Source organism: Molossus molossus, unplaced genomic scaffold (assembly GCF_014108415.1).
Source record: "Molossus molossus isolate mMolMol1 unplaced genomic scaffold, mMolMol1.p scaffold_m16_p_13, whole genome shotgun sequence".
NCBI classification, from domain to species: Eukaryota; Metazoa; Chordata; class Mammalia; order Chiroptera; family Molossidae; genus Molossus; species Molossus molossus.
In genome coordinates, this window is record NW_023425348.1 from 5,660,441 (window position 1) to 5,687,963 (window position 27,523).

The window sequence follows — 27,523 nt, forward strand, 5'->3', positions numbered from 1 at the left end:
GTGTGGTGTGTGTGTGGTGTGGTGTAGTGTGGTGTGGTGTGGTGTGGTGTGGTGTGTATGGGTGTGTGGTGTGGTGTGGTGTGTGTGGGTTGTGGTGTGGTGTGGTGTGGTGTGGGGTGTGTGGTGGTGTGGTGTGGTGTGTGTGATGTGGTGTGTTGTGGTGTGGGGTGTGTGTGGTGTGGTGTGATGTGGTGTGAGTGGTTGTGGTGTGGTGTGTGTGGTGTGTGTGGTGTGGTGTGGTGTGGTGTGGTGTGGGGTGTGTGTGGTGTGGTGTGGGGTGGTGTGTGGTGTGGTGTGATGTGTGAGTGGTGTGGTGTGGTGTGATGTGGTGTTGTGTGGTGTGGTGTGTGTGGTGTGTGTGATGTGGTGTGGTGTGGTGTGGTGTGTGTGGTGTGGTGTGATGTGGTGTGAGTGGTGTGGTGTGGTGTGTGTGGTGTGTGTGGTGTGGTGTGGTGTGTGTGGTGTGTGTGGTGTGGTGTGATGTGGTGTGGTGTGTGTGGTGTGGTGTGGTGTGGTGTGGTGTGGTGTGGTGTGGTGTGATGTGGTGTGGTGTGTGTGGTGTGTGTGATGTGGTGTGAGTGGTGTGGTGTGGTGTGTGTGGTGTGTGTGATGTGGTGTGGTGTGGTGTGGTGTGGTATTTGAAAAAACCGCGATAGCGTGTGGCGGCGAAGGCAGGAGCACAAGTGGCGAGGGAGGACTCTATACATAAAGAATCCCACTTTGCAGAAATCATTTATCACAGTAGAGTCTGAAACTGATTAACCAGGATGAACGAAGGCCACCCGTGTTACCTGTGACACTCAGGACTGTATGTTGAAACACTTCTCATTAACCCCTGTGTAGATGAGGACATGGAGGCTCACTGCACGGAGAACTTGTCCGAGGTCACACCGCAGGCGTTGGGGCGGAGCAGCCTGCACTGCCCTGGGCCTGGTTTCTACACCGCAAGGTACCCCCGAACTTCGGTCAGTGCATCACCCGTGTTCTCATGAAACGACCTTTTCATGAGATACACATTTTAGGCAATATTGCGACAGGCCCAGTGAAATATTTAGCAGAGTATAGAAACTCTCTTCAAATCTCTATATCATACCTCTGTTGTTGAGTTTCAGTTAATTCAAATATTCCATTAATATAAAAATACTTTATGCATACTTGTATATCTCTATTTTTAGTTTTTTTCTCTTTAAGTTATCTAATTCAAGAAAATGTTGCTTTTTTTGTTTTTTTATCCTCACCTGAGGACATTTTTGCATTTATCCTTAGATAGAACGAGAGAGAGGGAGGAAGAGAGACGGAGGAAGAGACAGAGAGAAACATCAACATGAGAGAGACACATCGAGTGGTTGCCACCCACACGACCCCAACTGGGTCTGGGGACAAACTGCAGCTGAGGTACATGCCCTTAGCAGGAACCAAACCCGGGACTCTGGTCCGTGGGCCAACACTCTAACCGCTGAGCCAAACCGGCCAGGGCAGGAAAGTGATTTTTAATTTCTAGTTTTTTTTACCTAACATTTTTGTTATCAATTCCTAGTTTTATTATGTTGTCAGAGAATGTTGCTTACAAAGTGGTGCATTTGGGAACTTACTGAAGCTTTCTTTGATACTTAGCTCAGCATCAACTTTTATCAATGTCTCACAGGTACAGGAAAAGGTGTTGTTGGTGATTGTAGGGTACATCGTTTGATGTATTTCTAGTAACTCAATCCTATTCGTTTTATTATTCAAATCCTCTATGTCTTTACTTATTTTTATTTTCTCAATCTATCAAGAAAGGGTGGTGGTTAAGTATTCCACAGTTGGATGTTTTTCAATATTCCTGTATGTTTCCAACAATTTTTGCTTTTTATAGCTTGATGCTGATTTGACATATAAAAAATTATGACTATTATATTTTCATTGTGGATTGTAACTTTCATAAACATAGGTGACATTTCATGTTTTGTTGAACGCTTTTTGCTTGGAATGAAACCTTTGCAGAATTCAGCCTTGTCACTAGGTGCTTCATTGTTCAGTACTTGCTTGAAAAATTTTTACTCATTCTTTTATTTCACACTATTTTTTTTTTTTGTTGTTGCTATTTTTCTTTATATCTATTTCTTGTAGGAGCGCAGAGTAGATTTGAATTTGTAGCACATTTGGAGAATATTTTTATTTTAATAGGGTAGTTAAGCTCCTTATATTTATTTCATGATTGATTTATTTGTTTTTATATTTGCCACGTATTTTATGCTTCCCATTTTTATGCTTCTTTGCTTTTTCTTTGTTTTCTATCTTAAGCTCTATGGGATATGTTTTATATCCTTTTATTTTCTTCAGTGATTTGGAAAATATGTCCTATTTTAAATTATGTTACTGATTACCTTTAAGTATGAGAAGCATTTAAATATGTACAGTACTTTAGAAAGTTTTTATTGTGATATTAAAGAAAATGCATAAAATACATGTTTGGTATTAAATAATTATTACACAAATGTCTATATAAACACTATTTTTACTTTCATCTTTTCTGTATCTTTATGGTTTTGACACATTTTTGCAAGATTGCTATAGCGAGGTTTTTATTTTTAATCCAGCATGGCTAGCTCTGATTTTATTGGGAGCAATCAGTCGATTTAGATTTAATGTAATTACTGATATGTTTGCATTTAAATCTACCACCTTACCTGTGGTTACCATTTATTTGACCTGTTCTATGTTTATTTTACTCTCCTTTCTTACATTTATTTGTTTGGATTTACAGAGGATTTCTCAAAATACTTCTATTTTTCTTTCAGCCAGTTTGAAAACATCTACACTTTGGAAACATCATTTGGTAGTTACCTGAGAAATTGACCAAAGTCTGAAGTTAGCTGCTATCTTTAGTCTCCTCTGATAAAATAAGAACTTTAGACTGTTTTAGGGTTTTTTTTGTTTGTTTCTTTCTTTCCCACACTGCTGGCTTATATATTATTGTTGTCATATATTTTAATTATTTTTGTTGAGGCATTTAATACTGTTGTTTTATACAGTCAGTATTTAAATTTATCCACATATTCACTATGTCCTGAGTTCTTCATTTCTTTTTTAATTTCAGTGTTTCTGTTTGGGATTATCTTCTACCTCAAATAAATTCTTTAGGGTTTCCTTTGGTTGAAATCTGCTCCTGGAGAATTCTCAGTTATCGTTGGTCTGAACATGTCTTGCTTTCTCTCTCTGTTTTTATAGATATTTTTGGGGGCCAGAAATAGAATTGTAAATAAGCACTTGCTTCTTTTCAGTACACGAATGTACCGTTTTGACTTCTAGGTGTCACTGTTGATGTTGAGAAGTTGGTTATCACTGTAACGATTGATCCTTTGAGGGAATCTATCTTTTAGGGTTAAAAAAAAATTATCTGATGCTCTTCCATTTATCGATATTGAAACTGAGTATGGATTTCTTTTTATTCAGCCTTAGGATTTGTTTGGCTTCTTAAATCTGTGTATTGGTGTCTTTCATTAATTCAGAAAAATTCTTAGCCATTATAATTTAAAATATTGCCACTCTGCTATTCTCTCTTCTTTTTCTTGCTGGGACTCTGTTCTAGATTCTGAATCATTTCTTCTCTTATTAGTTCACAAGTTCTCTGTTTAGCTGTATGTCAGCTGTTATACCCACCCATTGTTTTCGTCCCAAGAAATTCCTAAACATTCTATTTATTTAAAACACATATGCTATAATTTTTGTGGTTTCCTTGCAGAAATTTATTGAAGATATTTAAAACTGGCCTTTTATTCTTTAAAGACATCAAGCATGATTGCATTTGATCTAGCCTGATAATTCTAGTTCCTGAAGTCTTTGTGGATCTGTTTCTACTGTTTGTTATCTCCGCGGGTTCTCACTCCTTTTACTTTAACTGGTTTATTATTTTTGACTGTATGAATATTACTGCCCTTATAGGTATCATTTTTAGAAACTGTTTGGGGCGTAGCATGAAGGTGCATTCTTCAGAGGACATTTATTTTTACCTCTGCTTCATGCTTAGGGGAACGACCAGCCCAGAACCATGTTAAGTTCAGTGACGCCATAAGATGTTTTTCTGTTTTGTTTTTTTTATGCCCAACCAAATTATGTAAATTTCAGCTACAAATCCGCTTAAGAGCTGCTGGTGTTTGAACTTCTCAGGGAAGTTTCTGTGAGCAGTGCAAAGTAACTTCCTACTAGTATCCTGGTGGTGGCAAGGGGCTGTGTCCTTCTTGGTCAGTCTTATCTTGAAGACAGTCTTTGGGGATCTCATCATTTTGTGGGAAGCATCACTGAATAAATGTTGATGTGACATCTGCCCCTTCGTCTCGTTCAGTCACTGAAGTCTGATGTCCAAAGCGAAGCTCGTGTTTGCGGAGCTGGACGGACACCCTCAGAACAAGGCAGCTTCATGGTTCTGTTTCCCTGACGGGTCTCCAATCACTTTTGTTTGGCCTGGTACTTCCCTGGTGGGTAGTCGTATTTTCTGTGCCTTTAAAGAGATTTAGTAAATACCTTTCTGGAATTTTCAGTTGTTCCTGGTAAGAGTATTGGTCCAAATTATTAGCCCATAATAAAATATTGCTATCTTTACTTTATATGGCTTCTCTTTTAAAAATTATTTCTGACACTTGTATTTAGTTTGCAATCATATTTATAGCAATTTCTATTTATATTTAGTAGATTTCAGTAGTCAGCAAATAACTTTCCACATTCTTAACCCAAGCATATATCTTAAAAATATATTTAATAGAGTTTATGTTTTAGAGCAGTTTTACGTTCACAGCGGTTTCCCGTGTACTCTCTGCCCCACTCACACAGAATCTCCATCATTACCGACATCTTCCGCCGGAGTGGTCCATTTGGTCCAATTAATGAACCTACGTTGACTCATCACTGTCATTCAAGGACCACGGTTTACATTAGGGTTTATTCTTGGCTTGTACATTCTACTGGTTTGGACAAATGTAGAGTGACATGTGTCTGCCATCACAGTATCATGCACAGTATTTCGACTGCCCTAAAAATCCTCTGGGCTTCACTAACCCATCCCTGCGTCCTCTCTAACCTCTGGCAACCACTCATCTTTTTCCTGTTGCCATGATTTTGCCTTTTCCATAATGTCAGATACTTGGAACCATCCATTTCAGATCGGATTCTTTCACGCAGTAACATGCTTTTAAGTTTCTGCTATGTCTCTTCATGGTTTGATAGCTCATTTCTTTTTAGAGATGAATAATATTTTATTGTCTGGATGTACCACAGTTTATTATCCCATTCATCTACTGAAGAACATCTTGGTTGCTTTCAAGTTTGGGCAGTTATGAACAGAGCTGTTATACGCATCAATGTGCAGTTTGCGTGTGTGTGTAGCCATAAGTTTTAACCCCTTCAGTAAATACCCAGAAGTGTGATTGCTGGGTCATGTGACAAGAGTATATGCTTAGTTTTTGAAAATATTGTCTTCCAGTTGGTGGCTTGTCTTTTCATTTTCCTGACATTGCATGTTCAAAGCAGAAGTTTTAATTTTAATTAATTCCAGTTTATCATTTCTTTCTTTCAAGGATCATGTCTTTGGTGGAGTATCTAAAAGTAATCACCATACCCAAGTCATGTAGGTTCTTCCCTATGTTACCTTCTAGGAGTTTTACAGTCTGCACTTTACATTTGGGTCTGATGTCCGTTTCAGGTTAACTTCGTGGGGGTGCAGTCTGTGTTCACATACATGTTTGTAGGGGACGTGAGGGTGTTCCGGCACCACCTGTCTACAAGCTCTCTGTCCCTGTGTACTCCTTTGTTCCTTGGTTAGAGATGAGTTGACTACACCTATGTGGGTCTCTTTCTGGACGCTCCCTTATGTTCCGTGGATATACTTGTCTGTTCTTTTGCCAATCCTACTACACTGTCTTGATTACTGTACCTGTATAGCGAGACTTGACGCTGGGTGGTGCAGTCTTCCAGCTTCGTCGTTTGTTTTCCTTTCAATGTCACGTTAGCTAGGCCTTTCCCTCTCCATACACACTTTACTTATTTATTTATTTTGCAATTTTTATTACAGATGTTTCCTCTTTTTCCCCTCTAGACACCCTCCTCCCACCCCCCACCCCCAGTATTGTTGTTTATGTCCATTGGTTACACATACATGCATTAAGTTCTTTGGTTTATCTCATCCCTCCCCCCACCACCCCCTTCTCTGATGTTTGTCAGTCTGAACCGTGCCCCTTTCTATGTCTCTGGGCTCCATATAAACTTTAAAACCAAAGTAACTTGCTGGGCTTGTGATTGGTGGTAAGCATTGAATCTATAGGTCAAATTGGGAAGAACTGAACCTTGTCAATATGGAAGCTCCTCATCCATGCACACTGTCCATTTACTTAGCTCCTCTGTGGTTCATCACAGCTCGAATTTTCCTTCTATAGCTCTTGTTCACATATTTTTTTAGATTCATACCTAAGTGTTTCATTTTTACAGGAGCTGATGTGCATGGCACTGTGTTTTTATTTCAAACCCCACTTTTCATTTCTGATACAGGGGGAAGCAACGCTTTTGTGCATTAACCTTGTGCCCTCCGACCTCACTGTTATCAATTACTTCCAAGAGCTTGTTTTGTTGATTCTTTTGGATTTTCTACATAGATGATCCTGTCATTTGTGAACTAAGACAATTTTATTTCTTTTTCCCCAGTTTGCATACCATTTGTTTCATTTTCTTGTCTTATGCATTGGCTAGGATGTTATATATCTTTAAGTATACATATTTTTTAATTTTTAGGAAAGGGGAATAGAGGAGTGTATTTTCTATATTCTGACAGAGTCCCTTATTTCTCTGTGGGCGCAGAGGCCTCAGAGAGCCCCCATCCTAGTGCACTTCTCTCCTTGCTAACCCTGTGTCCCCCGTCCCCCGTGTGCTCCGGGGCGCCCCGCCCCCCTGCAGCCCCGCCCCTCGCCTCCAGCCGGGCCTGCTCTCCGAACAGCAGGGCCTGCAGCCCTGAGGACGCGGGATACCACCCCCCCCACCCCCACCCCCGCGACAGTGGCCCGGCCTCACCACCTGTTCCACACGCCGGCTCCTCCGACCAGACGGGCAGCAGGGGCTCCTCCGAATTCAAGCAATAGGTTCACAGAAGTCTTCGCTTTTACAACTTTCAGATGTCCGTGGTTTTTTCCCCTGTGACTTCATATCTGAGGGTCCAAAAGCGGAGGTCTGAGGTAGACAACCAGCCAGACAGTATTTTAAGTGAGAACCCTCCTTGCTTCTTTCCTTACACCCATTCGCTTGTTCTCCAAGTCTGATGCTAAGTGAGGATGATTTATCGTAAAAACAGGAGCGTGATGTACTCACCCTTTCTGCACCCGAAGTCCAGACAGACAGACAGAGAGCAAACCTCCCGCACTCGGGCAACACAGGGCCGGGAGGGGGGCCTCAGCGGGGCATTCGACGGCCGTCTCCTGGCCCTGTTTCTCACTCGTTGACTGGCAGGGGACACCCGCGTTGCAGCGATGGGGCAATTCAGACCCCAGCTGCTTCTTCCTGTCAAGTCTGGTGATCTCACTGCCTCAGAGGCACAGGGGAAGGGAAGGGACAGCTACTGGGAACGAGGGAGGTGGTAGGAGCCCTGGGCCGCGGCAAGCAGCCTGGTAGAACCGCCTTTCGTGGGGCTGGGATACCAACCTTCTAGGGTCTCCTTTCCATCCTAAGAAAGTAATGCAAACACTAAACGTGCTCATGATCCATCTTCCATTTCCAGAAAGAAGAGGCACGTGACGTCAGAGTATGGGCCTGTGATATGACCTGCAGCTTCTGGGAACAAGACCTTCCGCCTGGTGTGTGCAAGATGGGGTGACTTTGGAGTCTGGGCGCATGTCCACACTTCAGAGGAAGGGCGGTGGCCTGGGGAGCAGGGGCAGTTCCGATGCCCTGAATCTTGGGGAGCAGAGAAAGCAAGAAAGGGATTCAGATCAAGTGTCAGCTAACTGGGGGTGGAAACCAGAGGCAGAAACCCTGGAGGGCCCTAGAGACAAGGGTGCGCAGGAAGCCTCGGAGGGCCCCGTGCAGGGGAGCCTGGTGCAAGCTATTTGGAGAGAGAAGAGGAGGACAGACGGAAAGGGGCCCCGACACAAACAGGTGGGACGACAGACCCGCAGGAGGAAGCACAGGGGGAGAAATGTGCCCGACGACCTCCACTGTGTCTGCACCTGGCAGCATCTGCCTGCGGGCGGAGGGCCTGGAATGGAAGTTCCAGGAGCATGGACACATTTAGTGGAAGATCAACTCCGGAGAGCACTGTGTTTGGAGAGGGAGCAAGGCAACGGGCCTGGGGGTGGGCCAGTGATGACCTGGCTCCACCGCTGAGTGGGAACGAGGCCGCAGCTCTTTGCTGGACTCCGCCTTGACCCCTACAGACACACACTCGCCTCACAGAAACACCACCCCCTGGCTCACTGCAGTAGGGAATCGCCCGCCCGGGGACTGGTGGGTCCCGGCCCGCAGGCAAGTCATCAGTCCTGGAGCAGGGCCGCCTGCTCGTTTCTCGAGATGAATGGGTGGACGAATGGACGACGCTTCTGGAGGCCACTAAGGTCATTGTGAGCCTCAGTGGGCATGCCCACTGCATGGGCCACTCTCTGCAGGCTGTCCAAGGGCTCCTTGGCAGGAGGCCTGCGTCTGTCCCAGTGTCCGCTTCCTCTGGAGGTCAGGGTCAGCCCCTCTCCATTCTGAGTGGCAGAACAGGCATGAGTGCCTGGGAAAGTAGGGGATTGGATTTGGCTTCATTCGCAGACCAGGGAAAGCTGAGAGAAGTTGGGGGAAGAAACTTGTTGGGGCCTTAACTACCATATCTGTACCAGGCTGGGGTTCTTGTGACAAACCTTGACAGCAGCAGGTCTGGTTCCCTGACACGGACTCACATCCCCGCAGTTCTCCGGTGAGGTGAGTCACACAGCGCCTGCCAGGCTACTTTCTGCAGTTGGGTCCCCTGGACACCTTGGTCCCCCTCTGCTTCTCCCAGGCCTTGCCTGACACCTTCCTGCCTGGCACCCAGACCAGCACAGAGGCCCCTGGTGGCCTGGGCAGAGCTGCCAGTCCTGGGCAGAGGTCTCCTGTGCTGGTGACGGGCAGGTGCCTCCCCCTCCCTCTTCTTGTCTTGGGGAACTCCCCTCCCCTGGTGCAGGAGAGGAAATTAAGCAAATATCACTATCATAGGTTCATTTTGATTAAACAGAGGATCCCATCTGCATATATTGGAGTAATACAGGCAATAAACAAATGCATTCTAAGCTGAGCATGTTGTCTTAAGATGGAAGTCCAGTTTTATGGAAAGATTTGACCCTGGTGTCTCCTGACCCGTGTGGTATTTGGTAACCAGAAGGAGCAAATGGACCTTCCAGGTCTGACCTCGGAGGGGCTGAGAAAGGCACCCCTGCTTACCACTTTTAAAAATGTAAATGTTGTCTATAGTTATATTTAACTATAATTTGCATTAGCTTGAATTAACTTTTCAGTTAGCACTAGTCTCGTACGAGTGCTCAGAAGAAGTGGAAATGGTTTTGATTAGGGATGGTGAGGGGAGGGGTCAGCCAGCTGGGAAGGCAGGGCCAGTGCGGCCCCACAGGGCGACCAGCCTGAGCGCGCTGGCTGTCTGGTCGGGGATGCGGTAGACACCGTTGATTTTTAGGGACCAGCCTCTCAACCACACACGTTTCCTTGGCTGCCCTCTCTCCACATCTGTTTCCCCTCCTTTGCCAAAGCCAAGCCTCACCTGTCTTTGCACCAGTTCTGACTTTTCTGCACACAAATAGCAATGTCTCTAAGCCACAGCCTCGGTCATTCTTACTGAACGGCAGAGTGGCTGGCTTGTTTAGTTAAATTCTATCGAAATGAAGAGCTACCCGAGCTTCTGTGAGCGTTCGTGGATGGAGGAGCAAATAGGCCATTTGTTTGCCCTTGCTCATGCGGATGCAGGGCCTCCAGCCCACCCCAGCGCCTCACCAGTGTCAGGCAGAGACGGACGTTGCCATGGAGCAGCTCTTGATTTCTCGGGGGGGGGGGTATCCGCAAGGGGCCCCTATTAGCTTGGGGACTGGGGGGTCACCCAGCCTTTGTGACTTGGCAGTGTTCGCTCTCTCCTGTTCCCCTGGTGGTAGCTCTGGCTGCTGGGGAAGTTCCGGGGAAGAGACCCCATCCCTTCCCTTTCCAAGTTCTGTATTGTAAGAACTTCCGCGACAGATTCGGATGGTCCTTCATTGAGGTTCTTAGGAAAAAATTCCTGAAGGGAGCCCAGCAGAAGGGCAGAGGACTTGGGATCTGTGCTCCACCCCAAGGACTCACCTTCATCTTGAACTCCCTACGCCTCCTCCTTCTCTTCACATCGACACTGGCTCAGCCCACTCTGCCCTTCACCCCGCCTGAGCGCAGTGAGAAGGGACCGGAAGCCCAGCACACGTCACACGGGTCCACTGAGCTCGAGTGGAGCCGCAGCTATGTCTGGCCTTCCTGTCATGTGTTCTTGCTTAATTTTCTCTGCAAGTCTGTAAGATTCTTTCTACCTTTTATTTTTCAATCCTCACCCGAGGGCGTTTTTCTGTTTATCTTCAGATAGTGTAGGAGGGAGGGAGAAAGAGAGAGAAACATCGACGTGAGAGGGACACGTCGACTGGTTGCCTCCCACACGACCCTGACCAGGGCCGGGGATGAATCACAGCTGAGGTATGTGCCCCTGACCGGAATCAAACCCATGACCCATTGGTCCCCAGGCCAACGCTCTAACCACTGAGCAAACCAGCCAGGGCTCTTTCAACCTTTGGAGTGCTCTCTCCTTAACCTCCAAAATCCTCCCCATCTTGTCAGCTGACCACCCACCTTCCATTTCCCAAGAGAATAGTAGAAGAAATCAGAATGGAACTGTGTTTGTCCACCACCTGATCCATCATTCACCCTCGTGCTTCTGAGAGCCTGTGGTCGACCCTGCGCAGACTCCTGCCCGGTGTCCACCCCGCGTGACAATGAGCAGTGCCAGTGACGGCCAGTGCCCCCGTAGCCTGGATGTCCTTCGCCCTTGTTGACTCAGGGCGCTGCATTTTCACTTACCCCTTTTCTCCTGGCGATTAACTAGACCTAGCTTCTGCGCCAGGTCTCTGCTCCACGTTACAGCAGGATTTCTCAAAAGACCGGTCCATATTTACTGTTGGCCCTTCTCAGCTTCCATTCTCTTCTCAACCCACTCCAAGGGAGCTCTTGTCAGTCCTTCTTTGGAACTGTTCTCATCCTCATCACTAGTGAGACATTGGCCAAATCCAACGGGCTGGTTCTCCTTACCCTACTCGATCTCTCAGCAGCATTTGAAATAGTCGATCGCTCCCGTCTTTGTTACAAACATTTCACAATAAAGTATTTCATCCCTACGAAGGATGTGAAAGGTCAGAGTGAGGTCATCCTGCTCACGACTGCACACATCGCTGATGCAGTTGAAGCCCTGTGTGTCTCTCCGTCTTCGGTTTATTTGAACGTGTCTTCTTCCCAGACACCGCACCGTCCCTCCCATTTCACAGGCAGCTCCTGCGCTCACTCGTGCCTCTTGGCCTCCGTCCTGACTCACCTTGGACTTTTTTATCTAAAGACCCTCACTAGGGGTCTCATTCAATCCATGCCTTTAAAAATTGTGTATATGCTGACGGCTCCCAAATTTACCTCTGTAAACCCGACCTCTCACCACAGTTCTAGATGATGGCTGCCCAACAAAGCCTTGATTGATTCTGTATTCCGGCGTACCCTCTCACTCTGCGTCTCTCACAGGTTCTCCATCGTACTGATGTGCCACCTGGATGTAGTGATGTGCCACCTGGTTGTGATGCTGTCACCTGGTTGTAGTGATGTGCCTCCTGGATGTAGTCATGTGCCACCTGGTTGTAGTGATATGCACCTGGATGTAGTGATGTGCCACCTGGTTGTAATGCTGTCACCTGGCCGAATCCCACACTCACCCTTGATGCTTTCTTTCTCTCTCACTTTGTCTAATTATGAGCAAGTTCTATCAGTGCTGTGTTTAATATTCATCCTAAGGCTGACTAGGTAGCATCTTCTCTGCCAGCCCAAGTTGTCTCCGTCTCTCTTACACAGTTCCCATTGCCTCCTAAGTGGTCTCCCGGCCCACCCTCCTGCTTCCCTCTAGGAGATTATCCTTAGTGGCCAGAGCGATTCTTTTTTTTTAATCTTCACTGTTGAATGTATTACAGATGTTCCTTATTTTCCCCCATTGACCCCTCCTCCCCACTCCCGCCCCCCTCCTGCCTTTCCCCACACTGTTGTCTGTGTCCACTGGTTATGCATATAAGTTCTTTGGTTTATTTCTTCCCACTCCCCACCCCCCTTCCCTTTGAGGTTTGTTCATATATTTTATCTTTTTCTTCAAGAAGACCCTTCAACATTTTATATAATAATGGTTTGGTGGTGATGAACTTCTTTAGCTTTTTCTTCTCTGGGAAACTCTTTATATGGCCATCGATTCTAAATGACAGCTTTGCAGGATAGAGTAATCTCGGTTGTAGGTTCTTGCTTTTCATCACTCTGAATATTTCTTGCTACTCCCTTCTGGCCTGCAAAGTTTCTTTTGAGAAATCAGCTGACAGTCTTATGGGAACTCCCTTGTAGGTAACTAACTGCTTTTCTCTTGCTTTTCTCTTGCTTTTAAGATTCTTTGTCTTGAACCTTTTGCATTTTGATGATGATGTGTCTTGGTGTGGGCCTCTTGGAGTTCATCTTGTTTGGGACTTTCTGTGCTTCCTGGACTTATATGTCTGTTTCCTTCACCACATTAGGGAAGTTTTCTGCCATTATTGTTTCAAATAGGTTTTTGATTTCTTGTTCTCTCTCTTCTCCTTCTGCACCCCCAAGATGCGAATTTGGCATGCTTGAAGTTGTCCCAGAGGCTCCTTACACTATCCTCATTTTTTTGGATTCTTTTTTTTGCTGTTCTGATTGGGTGTTTTTTGCTTCCTTACATTCCAAATCGATGGTTTGCTTCTTGGCTTTACCTCCTCTACTACTGAATCTGTGTAAATTATTCTTTATTTCAGTTTGTGCCTCCCTCATTTCTGACTGGTCTGATTTTATGCTCTTGAGGCCCTCACTAGGTTTGCTGAGGTTCTCACTAAGTCCATTAGCATCCTTATAAGCAGTGGTTTGAACTCAGCATCTGTTAGGTTGCTTATCTCCATTTCGCTTAGTTCTTTTCCTGGGGTTTTGTTCTGTTCTTTCTTTTAGGACCCGTTTCTTTGTCTCCTCATTTTGGCTGCCTCCCTGTGTTTGTTTCTGTGTATTACTTAACGAGAGGTATGGGGCTCGCTGAAACCAGATGCTGCTTGTTTGAAAGAATTTAGGAAAACCTGAAGCAGGATCCAAGACAGGCCAATCCTATGGTTAAGCAAGTGCCAACAGCTTGGGTGGGCCTGAAAGTTGGGTGGGGTGGGGTGGGGCGGGGCCTCAGGGAATCACCAGGGCGGGGCTACCAGTGTGAGCCAGGTTGCTGGAGTCCCAGATATGGTGGCTGTCTGCTGCCCCAGGGAAGGGCTCACCAAAGGAACAAAGGCCTCTGTCAGCACGTTTGTCCCGGAGAAAGCCCCCTCTCCAGCCCTCGCTCCAGTGCCAAACAGCTCAGTTCTTCCCTGTATGTCTCTGGCACCCCTCGAGCTGCCTCCCCTCCAAGCTTAGAGGGAGAGAGTCCGACAAGTCCGTGCGCAGGCACTTTAAGGAGCTGCCTGGGGCTCCAGCCGCCTCGGCCTCCCTGAGCCTCAGTTCCAGCTGGTTTTTCCAGTCAGAAGTGATGGGGATTCTCTTCCTGGCACTGGAACCCTGAGCGGGGCACCTGGTGTGGGACGGGGACCCCTCAGTCCTCAGGGAGGACCTTCCAAGCGGAGGTGTCCTCCTGATTTTATCCGCCACACGTGGGTGTGAGACCAGCCTCGATGTGGCTGCTGCTTTAATTCCGTAGCTGTAGGACTTCCATTCAGCTGGATTTCAGGCGGTTCTGAATGATGGCTGTTCTGTAGTTAGTTGTAGCTGTGATGTGGTTGTGGGAGGACGGACACCGCGTTACCTCCCTGCCGTCCTGACCAGAAGTCTCTCCCTGATGCTTCTCTCTCCCTCTCTCGCAGCAGGAACCCCCTTCAGCGGCACCAGTCCTGACTTCCAAATGGAACAGTACATCACGACACAAACAACTGGCCCGGCTCTGGACTTTCCGTAGTGGATGCGGCTTTGGCTGCCCTTCCACTCTCTGTGCGCCGGCAAACACCGCCACCTTAGGTCTCCAGAGCGATTCTGTTTAAAATGTAAGTCAGTTATGCCTTTCTTGCTCAAATTCCTCTAATGTGTCCCCTCATACTCAGAATGAGACCCAGACCCGACTGTGGCTCCTGTGACTTGATGTGATTTGTATTCTGCTTACGTCTCTGACCTATTTCATAACTGGCCCCTGTGCTAACTTTGTCCAGCCGTCCCAGGCCTTGGACATGCCAAGTGTGTTCCCACCTCAGGACCTTTGTACCTGCTCTTGCCTCTGCTTGAAATGCTCTCTTCCCAGGCTTTGCGTGGCTGATCCCGCCTTCATTCGGTGGTTTTCTCTCCCTTTCTCAGGCAGGTTCCTGGCCCTGTGTAGCCTGCTCCCTGTTCCGATCACTCTACCCCCACCTCGCTCTGATGTCTTGTACTCTGCCAGTTTGTTTATTATCGGTCACCACTTTCTCTGTGAATATAAACTCTAAGTGCTTACACGGGTTCCTAACATAGAGTAGATAGTAAATATTTACTGAATAAATGATAAGTAAACACAAGAAAAGTGAAAATACTAAAAAATTCTGTGTATATTGTTAACCACCAAGGTACAGTATGAAGTGTTCTGAGATGAAGCGAATGGCAGGATGTCGTCCACGATGCTAACCACACGGTAAAACATAGAGACGACAGAAACACAACAGAAAATGAGCGTCACGGAAGACACGGCCACAGAAACCAGAAGGCAAAGCGATGGGAAATGTAAGACACTCCTGTAGATGTCGCCTCCTTCAGCTGACCTCAGAACAGCTCTTCCAAATCCCCGACATTCTTGTCAGGTGGATTCCCAGACCCGCGTGGAGAGGGCCCCTGGCGTGTGCCCCTCGGAGTCACCAGACATTCCTAGGCACCCTGAGAGCCAAGCTGCCCAGCCTTGGCTCCCGCTGGACGCCTGCACTGTGGGACGATCCAGGGACCCTCCGAGAAAAGTGTCCTGCTCTGGGGTGGTCGCAGAGGACTGGTAGGTTAGGGGACGCTACACATTCGAGGCAGGGTATTCTGGCCTCTTGGAGGAAACTGGCATTTTGTTCTCATTTTAAGTGTGTGCATTTGGTCATTCCCTAATTCATCCTTCAGAATCCCAAGCGAAGCAAAGAACAGGGGTTAACTCAAAACCCAGGGACATAATGGTGAAAAGCTACAGAAAAAAGCTTCTAGAGATAGTGAAAAACAATGGTGTGTTGCAGGGCACATCCCCCACCCAGCAGATTCTGGACAGGTTAGGCCCAGGGCAGGTAATTACAGACTCTTGGGCAGAGAACCATACAAGATGTGAGTTCTGGTCTCCCACTGCAACAAGCCTGTGATCACAGCACTGGAGCCTGGGCTCTGTGAAGACAGGAAGTTGCTCTCCTCACTTTCGTCATGTCTGCTAGCAGAGCATCTGACATGTAGTAGGTGCTCAATAAACATTTATTGATTAAATGAATGAAAAGAGTTATAATACTGAATTGCCATATGTGTAGTCAGTGTATAGCGAAATATAAAATATCCTTATTTTTTGCACAAAGAAAAGTGACCCTGAGCCAAAAAAGATTCCCCTTGGGGATCTAGCTCAGATTGGCGGGTGGTGGGAAAAGCGTTGTCAGGATTCTAGGCTTGTCCTCTGGAACTGGGTCTGGGGCAGGAACAGGGAGATACGAGAAATTGCTTAGACCAGGGACTCAAACTCTTTCTGGCAGTAAAACTCCTTCGAGGATCTGGGAAAGCATGATTTCTTTGCCCAGGAGAATTAACATGCACACAGAAGAGGCATGGGTGAGAGAAAGAATAGCAACTGTGACCTTGTAACTGGTTGTGGAAATGAGGAAAGTTATAAATGTGCATGTTTTTGTCGGGTATATGTTCATCTCTGATTTCCTTCATTTTCTCGTATTTCTCCTGCCACGTTTCTCAGCCTTGCCACTCTTGACACCGCAGGTCAGAGCATTCTGTGTTGGGGTGGAGGAGTGCTTCCCTGTGCCTTGTAGGAGTTTTAAGGCAGCCCTGGCCTCTGCCCAGTGGGTGCCTGTACCACTCCCCGAGAGGTGACACTCAAAACTGTCTTCAGACCCTGTGGGCAGAATTCCCGTCGCGAGAACCACGGCTCCACAGCTTGTATGAGGAGTCCTGGTCCTCTGTAACCAGCTACAGTGCTGCCTGGAGACACTGGACTGAAGGTCACGGTGACCTCCTCTTCCTGTCTGTGCTCCAGCTCCTGCCGGGCCGGCCTGCTGTCATCCGGCTTCCCGAATACCCTTCTTTTCCTGGTGATAGAAAGCTTTGAGTACACTCAGATTTACGGATTTGAAGGAGCAGCTAGCACCTAGTTCATGATGGACAACTCAGATCCCATGGTCACTGGGTATCTCTGGCGAGGTGTTTAGTCTCGAGGCCCCGGACCAAACAAGCCAGGAGCAGCTTCTAGGAGAAGAGCGTGGGTGGGGAGGGCCTGCTGCTCCCACACCCTGGAGCCTGGCTGCGATTCTCCTGCAGGGGCTTCCAGAGGTCCCGCAGCCTCCTGGTTTGCCTCAGACTCTGAGCAAGGCTGGTCTGCTGGTCAGAGGCTCTACGGCAGGCTGCTTGTCCCTGGCCACTTCTGGTCTGCACCCCTCCCAGCTCCCTGTCTGGCCGGTTCCCGGGTAAGTGGGTCAGAGAAGCCTGCCCGCTGTGACATCTGCCACCACCCCAGCCCGAGGGCTCAGGGCTAGCACCTGTGGATGATCAGGAGCGCAGAGCTACATGCTCCCCGCCTCATGGGTCAAGGGCAGCCCCACGTGGAGCTGAGACTGCTCGGTAGGCGTGTCTTCTGGGAGCGGTGGGGCGGAACTCTGCTGGGCATCTTCCCGGCGCCTCATTCTCATGCATCAATCAGTTATTAGCGTTTGTTTTCTCCAGCTTGTTAATGAAGCACAGATACTGCGTATCTCTCAGTGCCTGAGTTGGCACAGCACTTAATTTGCAAGAAAACACAGTTAGGCTGGGCTCCTCTTCCCGCGTGCTCTCTCTCGCAGCAGGAGGCTTCTTGGCTACTCGGCGGAGTGGACAACAGTGACCCGATGTGTAGATAAGGACCCTGCAGTCCGCCTTCCTTGCCATCATGAATCCTCCTCCAGCAGGTCCGTGTCCCACAGCACCCAGAGGACTTGCAGGAACGTCACTTTGGGGTGAAGGAACGATCCCGCGGTGGGGACCTCAGTTGTCAGAGAGCCGCTTCTCACTCTGAACTCCCTGTGATCGGGCTGGTCAGTCACCGCCGCGGGTCCGGCTTCTTTCCTCGTAGGAGTCGGTTTCAGTTAGGAAGCCTCGGCTGCTGTCTCAAGGTCCCACGAGTTTACTTCCCAAAGACATGTTTAGCTGAATCTAGAAGATCTTCCCTTAAAAAAAGAGATCTCTATTAAAAACAAAACACACAACAATAACAAAAACCAAATATAAAACAAAGCCCAGTCATTGGAGCCTTGAGTAAGGAGTGTCTTTCAATTCACCCCACATTTTCCTGTTATAGTTGAAATCCTTTGGGACTGTGACTACAGCTTTGGGGCTTCTGGCCATTTATTATTTCCATTTACAGACAGGAACCTCGGTTCAGGGAGGCTGAACAGAAGGTTTCAGGGCTGGGGTCCGGATCTCGCTGGGCTGGGGACATCGGCCAGGAGCCAGGAGCCTAACAGGCGAGCGTCACCACGACCGCTTTCTGAAAGCAGACAGCCTCACTCCGTCCAGCACTTTTCTTCTCTGCTCCTGAAACAGAGCTGCAGGAATCACCTGCATTTGCCGGATGAAGAAACTCATTTCCAGTGTTCTCTCCGTGTGACTTGCTCTTGCTGTGCCTGTCGGTGTATAACGACAAGTGGCTGCAAGTTTCATCTTCTCCACAGCTATTTCCTTGAACGGATCTGTTCAAGTCCTCAGAAGAACCAGCCTTCTAGGGTTGGCAGTTGAGAAGCCTTGATTTACACTGGACACCAGTAATTTCTAGAAGGGCGGGGACCCTTCCAGGTCAGCATTTGGACAGCACTCTCAGGCCCTAAGAGAGCATCCAGCCCACAGGAAGTGCCCATGTATCTATCATGTACCAGCACTAGGCTTCCAAGTAGATTTCACATCAGTGAGTTTCAATAAATATTTTTGGAAAGTATGTGGAAGCATAAATCATTGCAAGTAAATGAAAAACAGATTTTTAAGCAGTGATTTGGCCAGTGGGTAAAATATCTCGGGCCCCAGAAGGTTTCATTAGTTCTGAAGGCCTCATCAATCTCTGGAGATAGGAAGCAACGGTCTGGGAGCATCGGGAGCCCGAGAAAACAGTGTCATCACGCCTCTTTGAGTTTTATGAATGTCCATCCCCTGCAGGATGACTCTGAGACCTCAGCCGGGGACCCGCACATGATGCGGATATTCCTTCCTGACCCACATGTGTACGTGACACCGTCTGGCAAGTGCCTGCTCACCCTGGGTGCTTGCAACACCTACAGCTCGTCTTCCCAGCACCTTGCAGCTGTAATGCCCTTTTTCAAGTGAAGAAACAGCACAGACGTCAAATAGCTTGCTAACGTCACATAGTAAGTGGCAAGGCTGAATTCAAGCCTGGGTTAGCGTGACTCTGTCTTCTCCTTCCTTCGTTGATGTCCCAGATCATTGACTCGAAGAGCCCAGGCTGCCCGTTCGAGACTCACGCCGACGGCTGACATGCGCTGTGAAAGCAGCTACATGGCATCGTCCTTCCTGGCCAGTGGGGTTCGGAGCTTCACTGTCTCTGGACAGACACCCCCAGGGCTCTGTGGTTGGGGTGGGTCTGTGCTTCCTTGTGATCCGGTGAATGCTGTACGATGTCTGCAGCCCCTGCCAGGCCAGGGACCTCAGCTGGTCCTCATCCTGACTTCTTCCCAGGGCGTCAGGATTTAGGGGGAGGGGAGTGGTCGGTGAGAAGAGAGGGGTCCTGCCATTTCCTGCAGAGCCTACCTCTGTTCTCTGCTTCCCACTGTCTCAGGTCTGCCTACTGAATGGCATTTGTACCAGCTGCCCCCAAAGGGAGTCACTTTGGTGAAATGTCACAGGCTTCAGCATGAACGATTCTTCTCCATCCTCCACTTCTCTTCTTGCTCCTCCCTTATACCCCTCAAGTGCCTTTTTTATTTTAAAAGGACACCGCCTTGAAATTCAAGTGCAGGAAAAAGTAATTACATTTTCTCTTCAGGTCTGCCTCTCAAAAAGCCCTCCACCTCGTCTTTGGCTGAGACACGGATTATTCCACAGGGAAACATTATCGGCCGTGGCTTTGCCTGCTCCCCTCTCCGGTTTCACCAGCTGCTGCTGGCTCACGCTCAGGGCCCTGGTGGCAGCGTGGCTGAGCTGCTGCCTCGGGCCCTTCTCTGCCACCTTGGGAGTGTCGAGGTCAAGGGTCTCATTCAAGGTCACACAAGTGGTGGGTTCACCTGCATTGGCAGTGGGGCCTCTTTGACTCCAGATCCACACCTGTGACACTCTGCCATATAACTGCAGTGACTATATTTGCAGAACCAAAAACTGGGCGACACTTCTGACAAATGATTTGATTTTCCTGATTTATTGCTTTTTTCAAATTTTTCATATGAAAAGCCATTTGAAGTTACTAAAGTGAAATTATATTTTGTTATATATTTAATGAAATTATCATTATTGGAAAGAATAAATCATATATGATTGGAGTTACCCTGGGAAATCTAGCACACAGGGTTGCTATCCAATGAGGAGCCCTGGGTTCTGGTCCGGATTTCGCCTCAACTACCTGTGTGATCTTGATTAATTCATGTCACCTCTCTGGGCCTTATTTTCTTAGTCGGCGAAATGAGACTTGGGTCAGTCAGATGATGTCCCGGGACCTCACTAGCCCTGGTGCTCAATGACTCTCCAATTCTAGATACAAAGTCATTATTTGAAATGTCGGCAATGTATAAATGAGATCCTAACTGCAGAAACGACTGCTCTTCTCCTACGTTGGGCAACTCTTGACAACATCTGACTCCCTTTGCCATCTGGGACCCCGTTCTGTTCCTTGGGGAATCTACTTCCTTTTTTGCCAGACTGAACTTATTTTTCTGACTTTTCCAGTAAAACAATCTCTTGGACTTGCCCCCCTGCGAGCCCCCCCCCACCCCTGCTGCTTCCATGTCAGGCCCCTCCGGCATCTCCAGCTCCCACATTCCAGCCTCTCTGTGCTGGCTCCAGCCCTTCATGTGTGGCTCCCCCTCCCTGTTCTGAAAGGGACCACGGGCCTTGGCTCCCCCTCCCTGTTCTGAAAGGGACCACGGGCCTCGGCTCCCCCTCCCTGTTCTGAAAGGGACCACGGGCCTCGGCTCCCCCTCCCTGTTCTGAAAGGGACCACGGGCCTCGGCTCCCCCTCCCTGTTCTGAAAGGGACCACGGGCCTCGGCTCCCCCTCCCTGTTCTGAAAGGGACCACGGGCCTCGGCTCCCCCTCCCTGTTCTGAAAGGGACCACGGGCCTCGGCTCCCCCTCCCTGTTCTGAAAGGGACCACGGGCCTCGGCTCCCCCTCCCTGTTCTGAAAGGGACCACGGGCCTCGGCTCCCCCTCCCTGTTCTGAAAGGGACCACGGGCCTCGGCTCCCCCTCCCATTTTCTCCTCTCCTCGCTGCCCACCATTTACATGTTCCTGCCCGTGCCCCATCTGAGTGTCCTCTTGAGGAAAACCAGAGACCAGGAAATCCTGCAGGGTGTCTCCTCATTTTCGGGGACCTGTCTGCAGCACCTGGCTCTGCCACCCCCCTTTTCTCCAACGCTCACTCGGCTCCAAGTGTCACCACAGTGTTCACCCTGTCCGTCGTCACTCTGGGGGCTCTGACTGCCTCACTTCCTACTTGCTCAGCGATCGCCGAAGCCTCCCAGCTCCCCTGCATCTCTCAGATTCTGATGTCGCATGCACAGCCTCACTGGGCTGTTCCACTGTCGCCCTACTCCGCATGCTTACAACAGAAGTCACCGTTCTTGGTCAAAGGCCGGCTTCCCACCTGATGTGCCACCCTGATGTCCCACACTGTTCGTTGGCTGTCATTCAGCTGCGTGGGTTCGAAATCGCGCCCCTCAGCCCCCTGCCCTCCCCTGCTCCCCATTCATCCGTCGCTAAGACTGCCGGTGCGTTGCTCCCGGTCTGTCCACTGTGCAGCCTCCCTCCAGTTCCACTGCGGCTATCCTGGTTCTGACCCAACTAGGAATCCCTTAACTAGTCATTAATTCCTTTTTTTTCTTGTCTTCTTTTAATCCTCACCTGAGGATATGTTTTTACTGATTTTTAGAGAGTGAGGAAGATGGAGAGAGAGAGAGAAACATTAATGTGAGAGAAACACCAAATGGGTTGCCTCCGGTATAAGCCCCAACCTAAGTATGTGCCCTGACCAGGAATTGAATCCACAACCTCTTTGGTGTACTGGGCAGCACCCCAACCAACTGAGCCACCCACCAAGGCGTCATTAATTTCTTGATTCTTCAACGTATCCTATTTTCCTCTGTGCCAACAATCTTTCTAGAATATCACTTTGCACATTTCACTGTTCTTTGGCTTCCTGCATTCCCGGTCTGTAAACAAACTTTCGGAGCTTCCTGAAAACCCCCAAACTCTCAGGTTGGATTTCAAAAGCACCCAAAGGGGGCCCTGCTTTATCCCCCCCCCGGCATGCACTCGTCTCCTTAGACAGAGTGCACATGCCACACGCTTTCCTGCCTCTTTGTGTGCAGAGCTCGTGTCCCCTCGATCCATGGTGCTTGGGAAATAAATGGGCTCCAGGAGCCTCTGTTTCCTCAACTATAAGACAATAATAATACCTCCTCTGAGGGGGTCGTGAAGATGAAGCTCACTTATTCAACAAACGTTGATTGGAGAGGTGCTTGGGTCTCCTAAATATTTATGTGCCAGATTATGGGAATTTGCTAGGGTAGGTAAGTTACACTCCCTGCCTTGAGTTGCTCAGGTAACTGGGGAAACATCTTGGAAACCCCACAGTATCAGTCCGATGGGGTGGGCGAGAGCTCGTGGGGCTGGTGTGGCTCTGTGCGCCCAGCCAGACCCTGCCCTTTGACCTGAGACCTCCTCCGGGCTCTTCTTGGTCACCTGCAGCATTGACTCCCTGCCCTCCTGTCGCTCCCTCGGGGCCCAGCTCTCCCTGCAGTGATAATAAGTAGTAATGGATGCTAATTTAATCTGTTACTTCTTCCAGGTGACATATTTACATTTTTATAGGACACAATGCAAAGGAGGGTATTTTAAGCCCTATAATGGGTAGGAGGGGGCAGAGTCTGAGTTAGGGAAGATTTGGGGGGCAGGCTCCAATCACACTGTAGGCACCCACTGATTCTCCACTCCGGAGTCCAGAGATGAGGGTCTCTCCCCTGGCTGTGCCACCTCCCCAGGCTATGTGAGGCCTCTGGAGCGTGGGCGTCTCGGTGCAATGACAGATGAGACATCTGCTCCGTGATGGGCCATTACCAACAATTCTATGGCTGCGGAATGGACCTGCCCTCATTAGCCCAGGAGCTCCGAGTTAATGTGCTCTGCAGTCTCCGATCCGCCGCGCACTGACGGCGAGCGCCGGTCTGCAGAGGCAGGAAACCGGGCTCAGAACACAATGGAGATTCAGCGTGGTGCTCGAATTGGTTGACATGTTTACTCTTCATGAATCAGCCTGTTTTGTAGACAAACACTAGCTTACAGCCTCATTATTAGAAATTATTTCGCCCCACTGCTCTGCCCAAGGACAGAGCTCTCCTCGGGGAGCAGTTCTGTCCTTATCCTGCTGCTTGCAGTAGGTGAATAGTTTCCGAGGTTCTGCACAGGAATGTGTCTCCTGGGGCGGCTCTGGGGAGGGGCTGGGTCTGTGGTCTCCAGCCGGCCCTTCATCACCACTCGCCTGTGTGAAATACAGCAGGCCCTCCGGGAAAGGTTTCTTTCCTCCTCTGTGACGCCTCGCAGCAAAACCACGGCAGTATAGCCACATGTTTGGGGGTGGGAAGTGGATTATCCAGAACCAGTAATCAGTTAAATAATGTGTGAAAGAGACGGTGTCAGTTTCCGAAGCTTTGATATGACAGGCTCCGCTGTCGGTTCATGACTCCCTGCCTGGGCTCAGGTTATCCTCTGGAAATTACACAGCCACTTGTCACCTCCCACAAGATGACAGTTCTCCAGGCTGATTTTTCTTTAATAGCTCAGGGATTGCTAAAGGCTCTTCTAGCTAGAAATATCTATGTTGCTATTTACCAAACTGTGAATCAAAATTTGGGGGACTCTTTAAAACCATGCCCCAGCCCTGGCCGGTTTGGCTCAGCGGTTGGAACGTTGGCCTGCGGACCAGAGAGTCCCGGGTTCGGTTCCTGCTAGGGGCACGTACCAAAAAAAAAACACTGGCTGGTTTGGCTCAGTGATTAGAGCATCAACCTGTGCACTAAAGAGTCATGGGTCCAATTCTCGTCAAAGGTCATACTTCAGTTGCAGTTCAGTCCCCAGCTCTGGTCAGGGTTGTGTGGGAGGCAACCAATCAATGTGTCTCTCTCACATCAATGTTTCGTGCTCTCTCTCTCTCTCTCTCTCTCTCTCCCCCCCACTCTGTCTGAAGATAAATGGAAAACTATCCTCAGGTGCGAATTTAAAAAATTAAGAAATTAAATAAATAAATAAATAAATAAAACCATGCCCCAAATTCCAGATGTCCTGTTTCATTGGTGGTGGTGACAGTGGACAAACAGGATGGCATTTTGGGGCCAAAGCATGATCAAATACTTTATTTTTTTCCCCGTAGAAATTAAACTTGGCGCCTCATTTTCCTCACTCTGATAGGTCTCGCAAATATACAGGAGCCTGTGTCCCAGGCTAAAATGTCCTTCATTTGACCGTCCACTCCTTTCACAAATATTTGTTGAGTGTTTATTATGCACAAAGCGCTGTGTTAGATGCTGCGGCTGTGCTGGGCACAGGGTTCCCAAGAGACTGATTAGCCCCAGCAAGGACAGAATTCAATTAGATTCAGCAAGAACTTGTTGAGTCTTTGCGGTGGATCAGGTCCTGGGGGGACAGGAGACCCAAACACTCCCTGAAAGGTCAGACTAGGATCCAGGCTTTCCTGAGCAGTGTTCCTTTTCAGTGACGGGAAGCCAGACACAACATTCCATTAGGAATGTCATCTTAGATCCTTGAGCATTCCCACAGGAAGTGTACAGAACTCCAGGGGAAATGTCCTGTTTCAGGAGAACCTTCTTAGCCACTGCCTCAACACCGACTTCTATTCATCTCTCTGTTATCATACTTGTCTTGGTAGCAAATCAAAGGTCCTGGCTCATTTCCATGTACTCAGAAGAGGCTGTGTGACGTGGAGCCAGTGTTGGTCCCTTCATCAGGTGAGGACATTTCCATGGTTTTTACCTTCTGAGCATCTGCCTAAGGCGGCTCTGAACATGCTGTAGCAGCTCTTGCGTGGACACGCATCTCCATTTCTCTCCGGCGTACGCCGAGCGGTGGATTGCTGGGTCAATGGTCACTGTTTGCCGTTTTGTGGAACTGCCAGACAGCTTTCCAAGGCAGCTGCACCAGTTCATGGTTCCACCAGCAGAGTTTAAAGGCTCTGCTTTCTCCACATCCTTGTCAACACTTGTTACTATCTGTCTTTTTTATTATACGCATCCTAGTGGGTGGGAAGTGGTATCTCATTGTGGTTTAACTTTGCATTTCCTTGATGACGAATGATATGGAAAATCTTTTCACGTGCTTATTGGCCATCTGTGTAGTTTCCCTAGAAAAATGTCTTTTCATATTCTTTTCCAATTTGTCATTAGAGTTGTCCTTTTAATTATTGAGTTATAATGAGTTTATCTATTCTAGATACAAGTCCCCTATCAGAGATAGGATTTGAAATATTTTCTCGCGTTCCGTAGGTTGACTAAATTTGTAAACCTCTCTGACTCACAGTTTCTTCATTTGTAAACTTAAGATAATAATGGTACCTATCCCTTAGACTAGAGGTAAGTGAAATAATAGATGCAAGTCCTTAATGCAAGGCCTACACCTCAGTCAGCTGCAATGCATGTCAGCTATTTGCCTGTTGTATTTTGTGGTTGTTTCTCCGTGTCCTCATCAGGACAGGAGTCTTAGTTACATAACCCTCTTTTCCCCAGAGGGCCCTGGAGCAGGAGATGCCTCTGGACCTGAGTCTCAGGCAGAAGCCTTCGGTCAAGGGAAGCCAGACAAGAACCTGGGTCACAGCGGCTGCCGTTCCCCGCGGGCTCCTGCTCGCCAGCCCTGCTTCGAGTGCTCTGCGAGCTGGGTTTGGAGGGGCGGCACCAGAAACAGCTGCCGCCCAGCCCGGCCTGCTCCCTGGCGGTGCACGGGGGCAGCCAGGGGCAGGGAGTCCAGGGCCTCAGGGACAAAGGACACATGTGGCCCCTGCGAACCCAGACTCCGCGTGCAGAAGTCAGAGGCCGGGGGCCTGCTGCTGGTCAGACACGTTTTGAAATAGAACCTAAGATCACCCGGCCGGTGTGGCTCAGCGGTTGAGCGTCGACCCTGCACCAAGAGGCTGCTGGTTCGAGTCCCGGTCAGGACACATGCCCAGCTTGTGGGCCCGATCCCCAGTCGGGGGTATACAGGAGGCGGCCCATCGATGTTCTCTCTCATCGATGTTTCCATCTCTCTCTTCCTCTCCCTTTCTCTCCTTCTAAAACCAATCAGTAGAGAAAATAAATAAATAAAGTGAAGTAGAACCTAAGAAAGCCGTTCACTTGAGAATTATCTTCGTTGGTGCTGCAAACACAAAGGAAGGGGACGTGTTCCTGAGGAGAGCTTCGCCGTCACCGTCACTGCTAAAGCGTCGCTCAGGCTGTGCGGTACTTGCCGGGTGACCACGCCAGTTCAGGAACAATTACCCGTGGCCACGAGCACGATGTTTGGAAAACAAAGGCACGGTGGCTTCAGGGCTGGTGAATGTTGGGTATTTGTCTGCAAGATGAAGCCGAACCAGGGCAGCACAGCCGCTTCCTGGCTGCATTTCCCTCCGACTCTCTGAACGACTGATGGCGACGTTCCTTCCAAACCCTGCACAGTGGGCTGGCCCACATCCCGGCAGCCTCTCTCCCTTCCTTAGGTAAGTCTCTCCAGGCGTTAAAGACCAGTGCCCGCGTGTAAAGCTCTGGGCACGGTGCAGAGGTGGCAGGGTGCAGCCCCGGCTTTGCCCGCGAAGCCGTCGGCGCCCGGGAGCCGAGCCTGAGGCCGGAGCCTGCTGGCCGAGGGGACAGGCAGAACCAAGGAGTGGGGGTGAGGACCGGGGGCCAGGCAGGGCAGGAGGAAGATGAAGCGCAGGGTGCTTTACAGGGGCCCCCGCCTGACACCGCCCACCGTGCGACACCATCTTCAGAGAGGCCTTTTGAGCTACTAACTCAGAACAGTTCGTCCAAAGGGGGGCACAGAGCGGGGCTCTTCCTTCTGTGGTTCCCTCCCATAGACTCTGCCCTGAGGAGTGACCAGTTTGCTGACGCTCCTCCCGGGCCGGAAGCCAGCCCGCACTCAGCGCTGAGGCCCGACGGTGCTGAGTCTGGAGTGGCCGGCTGGGTGGTGGAGGCCACAGTGCCACCGCCGGGTGGAGCCAGCGGCCAAGGGCCCGAGAGGGGGCAAGCCAGCAGGACCTGAGGGGCCCGTAGATGTTGGCGTGACCCAGGTGACACACTCAGTCTGCTATCGCCCTTCCTGCGGAGCCGGCCCAGCCCAGTGCCTGCCTTTCGTGAAGGTAAAACACCCTCCCGGTGTCCCTGAGGCAAAAGCTCAGGGCTCGTCACACAGTCTCCATCAGGCTGTAAACAGCCTCTGAAAGAACCCACAGCTCCCACCTCTGCCACCGGTTTGAGGACCTGTTCATAGCCCTCACCCCCAGCCCTCGGAACTCGTCTCGATGTCTGTCCCTTAGCGCGGTCCCCGGGCTGGCCCAGCGGGCGCCTCGCAGGCTCCTCCACCTCCCTGCGCGAGTCACTCGAAAGGCAGATTTGGATCAGAGGTTGGGGGAAGCCGAGAGTCTGCATTTCTAAGGCTCTCCAGGGACGCTGGCGCTGCTGGTCCAGCTGCCCACTGGGAGCGGAGACAGACGGACTCAGCCCTTGATTGCCCTGGTTGCCACCCCCTGCCGGGCTGTGCTTGCCGCAAGTGCCCCTTTACCTGGAGGGTTTGAGGCACTGAGAAAGACCCCTGCCCCGGGGGTGACC

At 49.3% G+C, this 27,523-nt stretch overlaps 1 long non-coding RNA gene across 1 annotated transcript; it reads left to right on the forward strand.

The window, feature by feature from the left end:
* The first annotated feature begins 7,735 nt into the window (after positions 1-7,735).
* Positions 7,736-14,155, forward strand: LOC118627511. The gene is made up of 3 exons (XR_004959193.1): positions 7,736-7,811; positions 8,835-8,916; positions 14,136-14,155. It is a non-coding gene; the product is annotated as an uncharacterized LOC118627511 (long non-coding RNA).
* The last annotated feature ends 13,368 nt before the right edge of the window (positions 14,156-27,523 follow it).